This window comes from Galleria mellonella, unplaced genomic scaffold, assembly GCF_026898425.1.
Source record: "Galleria mellonella isolate WM207_F2 unplaced genomic scaffold, CSIRO_AGI_GalMel_v1 utg200, whole genome shotgun sequence".
In the NCBI taxonomy this organism is placed as follows: domain Eukaryota; kingdom Metazoa; phylum Arthropoda; class Insecta; order Lepidoptera; family Pyralidae; genus Galleria; species Galleria mellonella.
The window spans coordinates 1,685,055-1,702,922 of record NW_026442034.1 but is presented as its reverse complement, the minus strand read 5'-3'; the positions used below and the strand labels follow the sequence as shown (position 1 = coordinate 1,702,922).

General features: G+C 34.5%; 1 protein-coding gene across 1 annotated transcript in view; it reads right to left on the bottom strand.

Annotated features, from left to right (window-relative positions):
• Nucleotides 1-17,868, bottom strand: part of LOC113516454 (probable G-protein coupled receptor 158) — a 197,688-nt gene that overhangs the window by 75,943 nt on the left and 103,877 nt on the right. The window lies entirely within an intron of this gene.

The following is a 17,868-nucleotide window of genomic DNA, read 5'->3' as shown; positions in this document are numbered from 1 at the left end:
GTTTGACACATTTCCAGTAATAAATAACTGAAACGTTAGTTCCATGAGGTTTCCTACGTTTATTGAAAATGTATTTTTTGGTGGATATTTTATCTGTTCCGAGTAACGGGAAGATGTCAGGTAGCCTGTCAGATTATGTAGTGGTTTAATGATCAAATACTGATTTCATCCTTTGAAGTACACTTTCGTAGTTTCTACAGTTAAACTGTTTGACACGGCAAATGTAGTTTTGCCTTCTACCGGTAAATTTTTTTACAGTGATAAAAACTATTCTATTTTTAAATTTTCATTAAAATTGCTTAAACAGTTTTAGAAATAAGTGTAAATAAATTTAAAAGGAAGCCGTTGCAAAAGTAAGTAAGTGAAAGAAATTCAACCAGAGGGAGACTTTGTACAAAAGTCGATTGCTTGGGTACCTCTGTCCCATTCGTGTTTCAACTGTGAAGCAGCTGTGTTTGCATGGCTGTGTTTCGGTTTGAAGGGTGTGATATGGCGTGAATTTACTGGGTACAGAGGAATTACACCTGAGTCCTCAGGATAGGCAACGCATGGGGGTATCATGAGCGAAACAGTATACTCTGTTATGTCCATGGTACTGCTTATGTCTATAGGCGACGGTTACCACTTTCCATCAGGTGGACCGTCAGCTTGTTTGCCATTCTAAGTTGTATAAAAAGAAAAATTTTGGAAGAAAATGAAATAATGAGTTTGAAGGAATTTGGGTTATATTTTTGGACAATTTTTATGTCACTAAGTATATAGAGATAAATAAATACAACAAAATGTATATATAATGACGGTAGCAAGTACAGGGGTAAGATAAGAGAATATATATAAGTGGGTTTCCCTACTTTTCGTCGTACTGTGGTACATAGTTAAATGAATCGTTAGTTAGTTAAATTGTTCGTTTTGTAATTCCTTGCAAAATATAGATGAAATAAAGTTTACATAATTAAAGGTAAAAGTAAACGAAATCTTAACAATTTAGTGAAAAAAAATATTTGACATTTGGGTAAAAATCGAAAAGCGCATATGGCAACCCTGCTCTCATACCGTTAACTTGTTTGTTATTCCACATTATATAGAATACATATCACAGTGAAATTACTTTATACGGTGATTCAAGATCTTTGTATCACAAATAATAGCAACGTGACTGAAATCGCTGGTGATTGCAAGCATTTATGGGGTGTGATAGTCTCATAAGCATAGACTGTAAGCCTGTCACTGTTAATACACGAGTATAAAACGAAATATCGTCTTTAACCTTCCCTGTTATAGGCGTCACTTTGCCACCAACATCACATATTCAGAATGCATGTGTAGCATTTATTCTCTCTCCATACTTAAGTAGATGATTTACAATACCATATTTTATTTCAAGTCGCTTTATTCGAATGTCAGAATATTTAGAAATATGAAGCGGCAATTGTGTGGTAAATAAATGTATTTTTGGATATTTACGGTTTTGTACGTGTCACAGTTATGATTCTCAATAGGTCGTGGGTGTCGACTTTGAAAGAACACACAAAACAACATTGTTAGAGAAGAAAAATCATTGCAGAAAAACATGTTATCAGTAGTTGCCACATTTGGCAAGCGGGTTGGCAACCGCAGTTAGGCTTTGATGGTGTATTAAAAGGGACGTTACTGACTATCCCTCTACTATTAAGTTCCCTTAGTGGCCTTTTACGATACATACGGGAATGAAAATGGTAGCACATTCTATGCCGGGACCATGGGCTGTAAAAAGTAAATTTACATTTCTATAATGTCATTCTTATACTAGCTATCCAGCCAGACTTCGATATTAGATTTTTTTTTTAATTATATTAGTTTTCTTAAACATTTTGTGTCAAAATGTGTACCTACATTTATTAATAAAAATCAGACTAATTACTTTAATTATAATAAAATATTAAAATTGTTATTATACCAAATTTTGCAATAAATTATTCTTGTAGTGTATATAAAACATAAATTTATATTTTAATTGTTTTTATTATCATTTATTGTCATGATACTTGGATAAAAAGTAATGAAATTGTAAGAACACGTGAATTCGCTGACTTGATTACTCAAATTCGGCTGTGTAGATATAAAAAAGATTATTTGTGTGGGGTGGCATTTCTTGTCTATATATATATATATTATACAACTTAGAATGGCGAACAAGCTAACGGCCCACCTGATGGAAAGTGGTAACCGTTGCCTATAGACATGAGCACTACCATGGACATAACAGAGTATACTGTTTCGCCCATGATACCCCCCATGCGTTGCCATTCCTGAGGACTCAGGTGTTATTCCTCTGTACCCAGTAAATTCACGCCATATCCCACCCTCCAAACCGAACGACAGTCATGCAAACACAACTGCTTCACGGCAGAAACACGAATAGGACAGAGGTACCCAAGCAATCGACTTTGTACAAAGTCTCCCTCTGGTATATACTAAGTAATATAAGTAAATATGATTTAATAGTATGATTTCTAAAACAAATGATATGTAAGTACTTGTACTTCATTTCTCTTTATTACTAAGAGGCTTACAACCTTTGTATTGTAAAGTAGTAAATCATTTACGAGTACATGTAAAGTTAGGATTACGTTGTTAAATTATATTAAGTACTTACATAGTATATTACATGTATTATAGACAATACAGTTTTAGCTTTTACACGAAAAAGATTGAATATTCATAAATAATATGCCTTTATACAGCATTCTATAGGTGACAGAATTTTTAAAATCTGTTGAGTAGTTTTTAAGTTTATCTATTTATTATTTACAAACGATTAAAATGTTTCCTTTTTATAATATTAGTGTAGACTACAATGGTATAGTGAACAAGTATTCGGTGTCTCTACTAGTAACTGTGGACACTTGCAATATAAGTCTTCGAAAAGAAAGAGGTGACCCATTCTATGCCGAGATCTCCTCGAGGCACTCCCTTTTATTTTTATTTTATTTTTATTTATTTATAAAAGACACATCAACAATATGCTCACAATAATTAAGTAGACAATATTCAATGTTATTAGTAAGCAAAAGAGAAAAACTACTATTACAAAATGCTTAAATCTAAGTTTGAACAAAAAAATCTTACTCCTCACTACCAAGCTTAAGGCTATATGAACATATCAATTAAAGGTGTATACAGCTCTCACAGATAAGCGTCAATGTACACTAACTAACAATTATACAATTAGAATTTTCCCCGTGAGTGTAGTAAGAGGTGACTTAGAGAACTTAAAAGTCGAGATATAAGTAGTAACGTCCCTTTTAAAACATCATCAAAGCCTAACTGCGATTGCCAATATACCTGCCAGGGGGAAAGGCATTGTTAGCAATGGATTTCGACATTGCTAGCAATATGCCCTATCAGGTCGACCTCCACGTGGTTCCCCCTGGAAACCATCGTGAACAATTCTTGTTGAATTCGTCACGATGGGCTAACTGACCTGCTTCATCCTCATCTATCATCCCTTACTGGTGCCCCGCTGATGTATACCAATAGCGCGGGAGAGGTTACCATTCCATTATCACCAATTAAAAAAAATATATACCTGCCAAGCGTAGCAACTGCTGGCAAAACTCCTTGATTGGGAACGCCTATGTTCAGCAGTGGACATAATAAACTATTTCATGACGACTGGTTAAGCAGTAAGCCAAAAAGTTATAGACAATTTGCTCTTAATCGAAATCCCTTGAAACTGGTCTATTTTATACAGTGGCAACCTAGCTATCGGTGGTCCAATCTCTCTTATTGCCGCACGCAGATCTGTTTAAACAATTTTGTTATTGGTTGAAAAAATCCGTACGCCTTTCCAGGTCAGTGAATAGTGAGATCGGAATCAAAGCGGTAAGTACTTTAGGGCTGACTCGAGGATTCTCTTAGTAAAGTTTTTTGTAAATATATAAGTAATAGCATTTTTTTAGATTGGGGCTTTAGAAAAGTGGAGCCATATACTTATATAGTCATAGGGATTATTAAAGATTGGATATAAAGTGGATATTAAAAATTATTGAAAATTATTAATTCACTCTTGCGCCACTTGCCCTTTTCTATCTATTCTCCTTTAACTAAAGTTTGTCTGTAAGAGACTGCCCTAGCGATAAGATCGCCTTTTGTACCTTTATGTGTATATTTCAATCTGTATTCATGTTACTGTATTTCACTTGAATTATTCACTTGTCATTGTATATTTTTATTTATGGTGCGATAAAGAGTTAAATAAATAAATAAATAAAAAGTTTTATTAGAAAAAAAAAATTAACTGTATCCTTAATTTGATTTATAACTAGATTTTTACTGTGACTTTGTCTACACGAGCAGAATGTAATAATTGATATATTGTATAAAAAAATAACTTATTTATTTATATATTTACTTTTTATTGCATTAAAGAAAAATACAAAAACATATATGCTTACGTTTCTCTCTATCTTTATACTACGAGTACATACGTGTATGACGGATTTCATGTTTGGCTTTTAAAGCACTAAAGGGTAACAAACTTCCTTTCAACTCTATAATATTAACGTGGATTACTTGTTCTAAAATATAAAGTTATTGAATATAAAAGTAGAGACTTTACCTAAAAAATATATTATGAGGTTCATCGAAAAAAAATGTTTTTATTTTTATTTTATTCTAATTTCAAAAAAAAAATATAATTTCAATGTTGTTTTGTTATATGTAACATGTATAATTTATATTATTTTCTTAAAAAGAGATTGTATCCAATGAATGTTATTTATTTAAGTAAAAAGTTTGTTCAGTGTATATGTAAATAAATAAATAAAAATAAATAAATAAAAGGAATTCTTCCAAAAAAAAAAAAACTATTAATGCTCTATCTGAACTAATAATATAGCAAGGTTAGACAGTTCGTTTGTTTGTAATGTATAAACTCAAAAAATACTCAGTCGATTTAAAAAAAAAATTATCTATATAATTCAAAAATTCTTTCTATTCATGCGAAGTCAGGCTGGATTGCTAGTAATAGATAAATTAAAAAAAAAACTTAACCAGTTTTAAAGATACTTTCACCAATAGTGTGACATGGGATATATTTTATGTAAAAAAACACAGTTATTGGTAGTTGTTTGTATTTTATAATTTTGATAGTCAGAGAGTTATTCTGAATCTAGGTTTATGAAGTATGTATAAGAAGGGACGGGCTTTCTCAGGCAGAAAGTCTTTTGTGCTCACCCTTTTAATGTTCGCTGCTGATTCCTATCAGTGATAGGAATTTCAAGTTGTTCATTGTAGCAATGTTTTTCATTATTCTTTATCATCATTGAGGCTGTAGGACATGAGTTATGACATTACTCATGTCCTACAGCCTCAATGGTCGCGTACTGCGCGGTTTCAGAGATGTTTCCTCCCACGAACACTCAGGTTATGGAATGAGCTCCCTGTCGACGTTTTTCCAAGAGCTTACAGCATGGGGTCCTTCAAAAGGGGGGTAAAAAGTTTCTTTAGGGTCGGCAACGCACGCGTAATACCTCTGGTATTGCAGGTGTTCATAGGCTACGGTAATCACTTACTATCAGGTGGGCCGTATGCTTGTTAGAAAAAAATTATATATGTCAGAAATATAAAGAAGGGTCTTTCATACTTATTTCTTTATATATTTTTAGGTATTTCTATTGATATTTTTGTTGAAAGTTTTTCGCCTTTTTATTTTATTTACCGTCAGTTAGGTAGGATAATTTGTAGCTATAGCTCACTCATACATAAAGGTTATATTTCCTTTGGAAAATGTACTTTACATTTTTTTTATACAACTCACCGTGACGAATTCCACTAGAATTAACCACAATATATATTAGGATGTATTGCTGGTAATGGGTCAGTTAGACCCCATTACTGACAATCCCTTTTCCCCCGCCTAATTGCGGTTGCCAATCCGCCCGCCAAGTGTGGCAACTACTGGCAAATCCCCCAAGACGGAGGCTTATGTTCAGCAGTGGACAGCTAAAGGCTGATATGATGACGACGATGATTATACAATGAATTATTATTATTTACAATACGTAGAATATTTTATCAAAAAAAAAAAAATCAAAAATAAAAAGCTATCAATCATAACACATCCAATTCCTTTGACAATAAGTCATGTATATCTGGGTGAGTGGTACCTAATCTTGATTTATGTTACGAATTCCCTGGACCCTTCCAGGTCATTGACTTTCAAGGTAAAAATGGTAAAAGAAGCTCTTGTAACGGGTCAGTCGGCGCGGGATTCTATGATATATTACTCTGTAAATAGGTAATGATATTGTAAAAGAAAAAGAAATAGGTACGTTACAAATGCGCCGAAAATGAAACCTTGAGATGATAGTAATTAGCACAATTACAACGTTTAAATACAAATATTTAAATATGCTATCGGGACTTAACGCGACGCAATCTGATGTCGAAACGTCGGTAATAAAAATTAGGTACTATTTACGTGCAGTTAAGTCGCGTTAAGTCCTGATAGTGTATTTAAAATATGTGTTAACAATGTAACTTTGTACGTATTATGAAATTGGCGTGTGAATTCAACTTGTACTTGACCGATTTTTATTAAATTTGTACGTAATCATACAATATCTAATATATAAAATTCTAGTGTCGCGGTGTTTGTTACCAAACTCCTCTGAAACTGCTTTATCGATATTTATGACATTTTGTGTGCATATTGAATAGGTCTGAGAATCGGCCAACATCTATTTTTTATACCCCTCAATGATAAGGGTGACCTACCTCTAAAAATTTATTTTTTAATTTTATGACAAATTCTTCCATTTTTATAAACATTTTGTTAAAAGAGGGACTGGCTGAAAACCAGCGCTGTGCAACTGTTCACATTGTGCTGGGACACTCACAGTATTAGCTGAGCCGGTTCCTTTTGCCTAGTATTTGTTATCTATATTTTATATTGTACTTGTGTATTTACTGGCAATAAATGTTTTTAAACGGTTTTTAAACGGTTTTATTTAGCTCGACCTGTACGGTATTTATTTATTTGGGTCAAAATTAGAAATTGGAATTTAAGCACCTTCCCGTTGTCAGATTGATCTGAAATTTGGTACACACATTTAATTTAGATGACAATACAATATAATAAAATCAATAACATTATAAATCTAAAATGGCCGCCGATACAAAATGGCGGATTACATATTTTTCCTTAACCCCCGCAATATGGGTATCAAATGAAAGGGCTACACTAGTAAAACACGATGATTATGTCAAAATTTAAAATTCAAGATGGACGCCGTTCCAATATGGCGGACTAGGTACATATTTTTCCACAACCACCACAATATGGGTATCAAATAATAGGACTACACTGCAGAATACTGTCATTATGTCAAAATTTCAAATTCAAGATGGACGCTGTTACAAAATGGCGTATTAGGTGGAGGCATGATTAGTCGTATCGAGAACAGTTGCGTCTAAGATTGTGTGACGTTAGAGGGGCAGATAAAAAAAAATAGGTTATTAGATACCTCGTTAGTAAGCGGTAGTTATACCACCCAAGTTAAGGTAATAGGTTAAAACGTGCCGAGGACTGTATAGCATTAGGGTGGATAAAAATGTAATGTCGCAAGCGCTTCCCCCTCAAGATTGGGCGCATCTTGCTGTATATTAAGCCTTGCCCCTTTACTGGACTGCGGGGTGGGGGGGAGGGGGGGGGGTCGACCGTCAAAATGCCCCTTAATCGTGGGAACAACATGGTAACAATAAACAAAAAATACCAACAAATATAAATAAGACTGGAGGCTTACCATCAGTACTTGAAATATTTGTAGGTGCAAAAGTAGTGTTGCGGTCCAACATTGACGTTACAAAAGGATTGGTAAATGACGCTATAGGCCACATTACAGAAATTTTTTGGCCTCAGTTCCGTCGAACCCAAATGTACGAAACAGATATATCATCAGTTTTAATTGACTTTGGCACAGACGGCATGCACGTTATTTACCCTAAAGCCATACAGTTTCCAGCAAAATTCAATTATGGTACGGCTGAAAAAAGGATGTTGCCCTTAGTTTTGTCATGAGCATTCACCGTCCATAAAATGCAGGGCAGCACCGTCGACCATGCAGTAGTATATTTGGGCTCAAAATGGTTTGAGGAAGGACAAGCATATGTGGCTCTAAGTCGAGTCAAGTCTCTGGAAGGGCTATGTATTGAGGAATTAGATTGTACTAAATTATCAGGTAAGAAACCATGTAATAATGATGCACTGAATGAATTAAATAGAATGAGGAATATTCGGTAAACAATTTCACTAAATACTAAAAACAAGAAAATAAAAATCGGTAAAAAAACTTTTAAGTTAAACGGTTTTATTTTATGTGCACTGAAAACTACAAAATAAATAAATAGTTACTTACCTATCAACCTACGTAGGTGATCTCGGTCATTAATATCTCTGATGGTAGTGGTTGTCATAACATGAACCATGTCAGCGGCCGAAAGGCAGTTCATGAGAGAACACTAACACCAGGGTTTGCTTGGTAGGTAAACTAAGCAGCCCACACTATAACAAGTAGGTATTTTGACTTTCTAGTTCAGAAATATTTTAGTACTAGGCAGAATAGCTTTTAGGCATATTAGACTAAAATAAAAACGTGGGGCCCCTCTGAAATCATACCTATAGCAGAGCATATCTTTTACTTTGGTAGATCATGAGCTCGGCGTTCGCTGGTGAAGCCGTAACGGCTGGTTATTGATGGTCAAAACCTCCAGTTACGATTATAGTAAGTCGATTCAGCGGACCCTGGACTCCGGAGCTATGAGGTTTCGGATGCGACCGGGATAAACCGCTAGGATGATGATGATGACGATTATAATAAGTCGATGCAATCCACACTTAGTATAGTAGAAAGTAATACAGAAATAGTTAATGGGCCCCACGTTTTTATTTTAGTCTAATATGCCTAAAAGCTATTCTGCCTAGTACTAAAATATTTCTGAACTAGAAAGTCAAAATACCTACTTGTTATAGTGTGGGCTGCTTAGTTTACCTACCAAGCAAACCCTGGTGTTAGTGTTCTCTCATGAACTGCCTTTCGGCCGCTGACATGGTTCATGTTATGACAACCACTACCATCAGAGATATTAATGACCGAGATCACCTACGTAGGTTGATAGGTAAGTAACTATTTATTTATTTTGTAGTTTTCAGTGCACATAAAATAAAACCGTTTAACTTAAAAGTTTTTTTACCGATTTTTATTTATGTTTTTTATTTCTATTCAATATAAGCATTATAAACATAAATTATAATATTGCCACACTCCAGCTTCCAGAAAATTCAATGGCCATTACAAGTTCGCCGATTTCAAGAATTCCAACTTGACTTTTGTGAAGTGGACACTTATCTAGCCAACGGTGTACTCGAGGCGCTCCGTATTCGGAATTCAGTCTCACAAATAAGTCTCAAAATAATATTTAATTAGAATAATTATAGAACGTCGTAGTTCAGTGGTCTATATTATTCGATGTAATTTCTTTGTATATTTATTTAAATTTCCGACTGTTTTCCATCACCTGAAGTCAGTCAGAAATTAATTTCCGACTGACTTCAGGTGATGGAAAACGCCTATGACATATCGAATAAATCCGTGTAGGTTTTTTAATGAATGGTAATGGAATGGTTACTCCTATCTATCGGTATACACTGACGGGGCAACAGTGGAGGATGATAGATGATGATGAAGCAGGTCAGTTGGCCTATCGTGACAAAATTCAGTAATAAATTAATTAGAATGATTCGCGAACTGCGTGGAGGACGGCCTGATAGAGTATATTGCTAGCAATGGAATTGCTAATCTCCATTACTTACAATCCCTTCTCCCCCAATACGTGTAATTTACAATTATTTGTAAGTAATACGTACATTTATATATATGTATAATGTGTTAGAAATATAGTTCAGTATTCAAATTTAAAAATCATTCCGATCTGGAAAATTGTTCATTTAATTACTTGCAACACTGAAAAAAGTGCGTTTATTCCGATATATTAGCGTTTGGATGATTAATAAATGTCCTGGTTTTTACACTTTATTTATGTAATCTAAATCTACAAAGTACGATGCTGCGATATTTGCGTCAAGTGATTCCTTGCAACACTCTTGAGATCGTCGTTCTATCTCGCCTTCAAGCTTCATAAACTCATAGAAGATTACTTTAATAAAAGTTTTTATCTGAACTCGTCTACGTTCCGTAACAATCCGCAGTAAACTCGATACGGACGAAGCCGAATAAATAGCATTAGCATAATCGCAGTTAGTGGCTCTTATAATAAACTGCAGATGCGAATTAATACTCAGGCAACGTCCGACTCCATCGTCCATTAGCGAGGAGTCTGCTAAAGACAATGCAAGCAAGTGCTTTATTATAATAATTGAGAAAAGAAATTATATTAAACTTATGCTTATTTTCTCCTGCAGTTTTAAATTAAAGAATTATTTGAATTTTTAAGTTACTCTACTATGTCCAAATCCAATCATCCAACCAATCCAACCATCCAAAGGTTGCCTAAAAGAGATTTTTTAGCGACAAGGTCGCCCATTGTTTTCTCACTGTGATCATTTCTTGTAATTGTTTATATCTATAATAAGATTACTATTGTAATCTTTTGGAGCAAACAATGAAGAGTATCTATCTATCTACACTAATATTACAAAGACGAAAGATCTGATTGTTTATTTGTAATGTATAAACTCAAAAACTACTCGACAGATTCTGTATTCTTTACTGTTTAATTTTATGCAATTTAGATTTTTTTTATGCTACTTAGATGGCAAACAAGATGACCCACTTGATGGAAAGAGGATTGTACACAAAAAGGTATTGTATCAGAATAATAATTAAATATAATAATGCACAAGGGCGAGCTTATCTCTAAAAGAGATCAACTGATTTTTAAAAAACCTTCCACTTATAGAAAGCTACATTATCAACAAGTGATATAAGCTAGATTAGAGATGTTTTAAAAGGGGCGTTGTTGCCCATCCCTCGCCCTTCCTTAGTCGGCTTTTACGACATTCACAGGATAGGAAGGGGTGGCCTATTCTATGCCAAGATTATACGACCAATGAAGCCTGACTGCGGTTGCCAATCCGCCTGCTAAACGTAGCAACTATTGGCAAAATCCCCCAAGAGAGAGGTTAATGTTAACGAGTATTCTGACACTTCCCTATGGTTGACTGGGAGAGAATGCTTTTAACATTAAGTCCGCCATGTACACATATTTGTACTAATGAATAAATAAATAAATAAATAAATAAATAATGCTCAGCAGTAGACAGTGTAAAGCTGGTATGATGATAATGAATATTTACATATTACATATTATTTTCGACAATTATATCTTTTTCTATCAGAATTGGAATTGGTTTCTAATTAGCAATTGCAATTAGTGAAATTCAAGATCTGAAATCTGCACAAGAGTTAACTACTACATTTACACAAATGCAGTCAATGTTCAGTGCAACTAACTGTACCAATAACTTGAATTTGTATTTATCGGTTTGCTTACAAACTACAGTTTTCACTGAAGCAGTTGAACTTAGCTTAACTATTAGTTAAATAGAAACTCTAGTTTGCTTTGAACTGTTACTTGACTCGTGAAGGTGGTTTGGCGGCGATAAATTCAACTTAGCTTCCTATTAAGCTGGAAGAAGTACCTAAATCCAATTAATTATTAATGTTGGCGTTCTACTTGAGTGACCTAGATTGTAAGGCACTTTCCATAATCAAGATATCCTATTTTATAACAGAATATATTGATTAGGACTGAGAAAGAAATATTAAGGAAATAATTATTCAATTAACTCGTAAATACTTTTTATTGTGCACAACAGAGATGTATGCAAGGAGTATTTATACAGAATTTGCATATAAAAGCCGGCCTTATCGCTAAAACCAATCTCTTACAGATAATCTGGCTTAAATAGTAGGTAAATAAAGAGAGAAAGGTAAGTGGCGCAAGTCAGACATAATAAATACGCAAATAGTAAGCAAATAAAATGCTTATTAATTTATTTTTCTTTTTTCACCTCTTTTTTTCTCCTCCGACCATCTCTATTCCAGGCCATATTTTTCACTTGACACATATTTTCACACATGACATATGGTTTTTCCTTAACTTTCCCATATAGCTGTTTCTCGATCTTATATCTCTTTTGCCCTCTATTTCTCCTTTCAGGAGGGTATTCTTTGTGAAATCATCATATCGTATTAGGTGGCCCAGAATCTTGCCTCTTCAATTCTCAATTGTTTTAATCAATGTTCTTCTCTTATTTACACTACCCAATACTTCCTCGTTCTCTATCTGTCCAACTTATCCTTTTCCAAGTTTTAATTAATAAGTCACTATTTATTCCTCACTTTATTGCACCAATATAACAGAAATTGTTTAAAGATTTTCAATAAGCATAGTGTAGTACAAAAGGCGGCCTTATTACTGAGGATCTCGAGATTTCCAAATAATTTTTGGAGTGGAAGGAATTTAAAAATGAATGGGTAAGTAGCACTATATGTTTAGTGCCACCTTTTTTAGATAACCGATATATATATATACATACATACATATATATATATATATATATATATATATATATATATATATATATATATATATACCCTGCATAGAATTAGCCACCACTTCCTTTTGCATGGGTAATCTGTTATCGTTCTTACCATATATCGTAAAAGTCACTGTTAAAACATCCAAAGCCTGACTACGGTTGCCAAGCCGCCAGCCAATCGTGGCAACTACTGGCAAAACTTGCCCAAGTTATTAACTAGTAATCCAGCCTGTCTCTAGTCCGAATAATTACGTCCTTTATCCTTGATGACATAACGAATATAATAATTGAACATTTATGAGCGAGCCATTTTGAAAAACGGAACGGCGGTGGTTAAAATTTATAAATTATGATAATGATTCCCATATTCGGGGAAATAATATAATGGTTGTGTTCAAAATTCATTTACAATAAACATAATGGTAAATTCTCGTATGTCGTTATGATGAAATATGTTCCAGTATAATGCGGGCGATGGTAACATACGAAAATATAATTTAAGTATGCTATGATTATGATTTATTTTCCCATTAACAAATGTTAGTGGAATTATGATAACAGTTTATTTGTTTAATTATTTATAACGCGTACTAGCTTTCTACCGCGACTTCTTCCGCCTAACCGTGATATGTTTATTGACCAAGATAAGAGGAATATACTTCTTTTTTATTTTATTTTTTATGATGCTGTCATTGTGAGATGCGATAATTTATTCAGAGTTTGTTCTTTTCAGTTTTGGTTGTAATGTTTTATATATTTGTTGTAATGTTTTGTGTATTTGTTGTAATGTTTTATGTATTTGTTGTTAAGCGTGTTGAGTCTCCCATCCGGGAAATAGGTATTCGCGATCCGCACGTATGCTAAAGGTAAAGGAGTTAAGGGGCCGCCTGAAAGTCAGCGCTATATAGGTACTTCTCGCTGGAGCTGTACATATATAGCAACAGCTAAGGCGGCTCCTATTACCAGCAACATTAATTGTATTTTTTTTCTTTTTGTTGTTTTAATTTTTTATTTTCTTAATACTGGTAATAAAGGTTATATATCTATCTATCTATACAGTCCTTCTACATTACCTATAGTACGTGTGTACCGAATTTGATAGTGATCGATTAAGCTGTTGAGGTAGTAAGCTTTTTTTCTCTCTTTTCTCCTTTCATTTAAGAGTTTCCTCTTGTCGGTGCAATTAATTAATTCATCATCTTCCAGCTAGTTCTATCCCAGGCCATATCCTTGACCTCCTTTAACGACATTTTTATGCAACTTAAAATACCCAAGCAAACGACTTTTGTACAAAGTCTCCGTCTGGTAACTTCACAATAAATATAATTTAGGGGGGAAAGGCAATGGAATTTGACAGTCCTATTGCTAGCAATATGCTCTATTAGGTCGACCTCCACGTGGTTTCCCCTGGAAACCATCGTGAACAATTCTTGTGAAATTCGTCACGATGGGCTAACTGACCTGCTTCATCCTCACCTATCATCCTTCACTGGTGCCCCGCCAGCGTATCCCGTTAGCGCAGGTGGGGTTACCATTCCATTTTCACCCATCAAAAGAAAATATATAATTTGTAAATGTATAGTATTTGTTAGTGATTGACAGGAAATCCTTGAGGCAACGTTCATTGACCGATAAAACAGTTTGAAAGTCGATACGTACTTTAACCTCTCAATTTGAAACTAATAACTTACGTAATAATATATTGATATTAATAGAAAAACACTTGTACTGTTTGAAAATAAAAAATATTTTTGTGATTCTATCGTTAAGAGATCAAAGTTCCACCAAGTGTCAATCACAGCTATTAATATAAACAGCAATACGTGACTGCCGAAAAATAAATTGACACAGTATAATATTATAATTAACAGTGTATACACCCATATAATTGTGTATATATATATATATGGCCATGTGGTCCCGAAATAGAATAGGCCACCCCTTCCTTTCCCGTAAGTGTCATAAAAGTCGACTAAGATACGGCGAGGGATGGGCAGCAGCGTCCCTTTTAAACATCTCTAAAGCTTGGCTGCGGTTACCAATCCACCTGCCAAGCGTGGCAGCAATTGGTAACTCCCTCCTCCTTATGGGGGACGTCTATATTCAGAAGTGGATAGTTTAATGGCTAACATGATAATGATGCTACGTTTTTTTTATTTATACAACTTAGAATGGCAAACAAGCTGACGGCCCACCAGATGGAAAGTGGTAACCGTCGCCTATAGACATGAGCAGTACCATGGACATAACAGAGTATACTGTTTCGCCCATGATACCCCCCATGCGTTGCCATTCCTGAGGACTCAGGTGTTATTCCTCTGTACCCAGTAAATTCACGCCATATCCCACCCTTCAAACCGAAACACAGCCATGTAAACACAACTGCTTCACGATAGAAACACGAATGGGACAGAGGTACGCAAGCAATCGACTTTTGTACAAAGTCTCCCTCTGGTACGTTACGTCTCCGTGTTGTGCAATGTTACTGCCAGATTCCCTTCAAACCGAAACACAATCATATTGTTTCACGGCAAAAACTTAAGTAGGATAGAGGCGCCCATATAATTGTAAAATTCATTTTTCTTATCTCAATAATTAATCCCTTCGATAAGGTATAGATTCTAGAGAGTTAAAATACAATTATATTAGTAGTCTTCCAAACGTCTTTGACCTAGTCGCGTTTAGGGGTGAATTTTGTAATTTATCACGGTAAACTTTTGACAAGTTCGCAAGTTGAAAACGGTTAGAAATATAAACATATTTGCTAACGACTAAATATAGAACAGAGGTAATGCTATCTGACATTTTCGAGTCGATTGCTTGGGTGCCTCTGTCCCATTCGTGTTTCAACCGTGAAGCAGTTGTGTTTGCATGGCTGTGTTTTGGTTTGAAGGGTGGGATATGGCCTGAATTTACTGGGTACAGAGGAATAAAATCCGAGTCCTCAGGAATGGCAACGCATGGGGGGTATCATGGGCGAAACAGTATACTCTGTTATGTCCATGGTACCGCTCATGTCTATAGGCGACGGTTACCACTTTCCATCCACAGTTAGCAATAAAATTTTATTCTATTCTATTCTATTCTATTCATCAGGTGGGCCGTCAGCATGTTTGCCATTCTAAGTTGTATTAAAAAAAAAATATATAATCTATGTTAAAAAAATATGTAAGGTAAAACATCGCAGTGGAAGCGTTTTAAAAGGAAAAAAATCTGTCAGTCGTGGAGAACTAACCTGGCATTGGCTACGTGACTTCTCTCTGCTGTAGATGATCGACAGTTCTTTGTCAAATCGTATATGCACACACATACAAATATTTACACACAGAGTTTCACACAAAACACTCAATCGCATTTATTTCACAGGAACAAGCGTCCGAGTACACGCCTCCGTTCAGTCGGTACTTTTTGTTAAACTAAGGTGGAGGGAATAAAATATTGATGGACTCCAGTATTGTAAACGACCTGTGTTTTATTATAAGGGGAGTAAGGCTCTATTTTGAACACAGTGTATTATATAAATGGATGTAAAGTTTTTTTTTTTCTTAAACAACCTTTTTGTTTAATCATTTCAAGCTATTAACTATAGTTTTTTTTTTGTCGTTAAATATTTGGCAATTTACTACATAATTGTTAATTGATATAGAAATATTTTCGATAGTTTAATGGTCGAGGGGCCATTAAATTCATAAATTGTCAAAAATTATTAAAAATAGACATCATTGTCCTTCTTAAAACATCACCAAAGTCTAAATGCGGTTGCCAACTCGCCTGTTAAGCATGGCAACTATTAGCATTACCCCACCCCCTTATGAGAGAAGCCTTTGTCCAGCTATGGACAGTTAACGACTGATGTAATGATAATAATAATAGAAATATTATTAAAATATGAATTTTATATTTCAATAAATCGTATTGATAAATCTCGAAGCGGCTGGATTTAAACCCACGCCTTCAACAATATGCCGAGGCCAGTGCTCTTACTAAAAGCACTTTTCAAGCTATTAGTTGTAAAAGGCTATATCTGTAGAGCTATTTTTCAGTTCCATTATTAAACATCCAATATATTGTTTGTTACAAAAACTTATTATAAAATAGGTACAAATTTGACCGTTAAGTAATTAATTAATTTCAATTTCAATTTAAAGAAGGAAAGAAAGAAAGATATTTATTTAAGTAAACATAGATTTAAGCATTTTTTAATTGTCATTTTTTTATTTAATTTACAATAATTACTAAACTAATCCAACATAGTCGGGGGGAAAGGGATTGTTAGTAATGGGATCTAATTGACCCATTGCTAGCTATACACCTTAACAAGTCGACCTTCACGCGGTTTCCCCTGGAAATTATCGTGGTTAATTCTAACGGAATTCGTCACACTGGGCTAGCTGGCCTGCATTTTCATTCTCACCTATCATCCCTCACTGGTGCCTCGCCAGCGTATCCCGATATCGCAGGCGGGGTAACCATTCCATTATCACCCATTAAAAAAAACAATATAGTCGTTGCACATATGCACAGTTAAATACAAAGTATTAGGAGGGAAAGGGATTGTTAGTAATGGGGTCAAATAGCCCTATTACTAAAAATATACCCTGTCAGGTCGACCTCCACGTGGTTCCCTCTACAAACCATCGTGACTAATTCTAGTTTAATTCGTCAGGATGGGCTAACTGACCTACTTTCATCTTCATCTGTCATCCCTCACTGGTGCTCCGCCAGTGTATACCAATAGCGCAGACGAGGTTACCATACCATTATCACCCATTAAAAAAAATACAGAGTATTGCTCAATTATATTGTACTTAACAGTACAATAAAGAATAAATAATTATATTGAAATCGTATATTGTTAATTAAATCTTACATACAGGTATTTTAAAATTTCTTCAAAGTGGCAATTAAGTTACGATCTGACTCATTGTGTGCTTAGTGCAACTCATGGATAAGTACAGCTTCGTTAAAATGAACTGCTGACTGTGATATGAATATTCCGAGACAGATTATCGAGTAGTTTTACTAATATAACGCTTACAATACTATAAATATTACTCGCATATTGCAGAGTCTTGAAATATGAACTTTTAAACCACAGTAGTTAATAATATCACTGCCATATTACCTTGTTCATTATGAAACGTAAGCTAGCAAGATTTTTAGTAAAATAAGATTTCAAGTATTCGTATAAAATCCTGTGGTTATGCAACTTAGATTGGCAAACAAGATGACGGCCCACCTGATGGAAAGTGGTAACCGTCGCC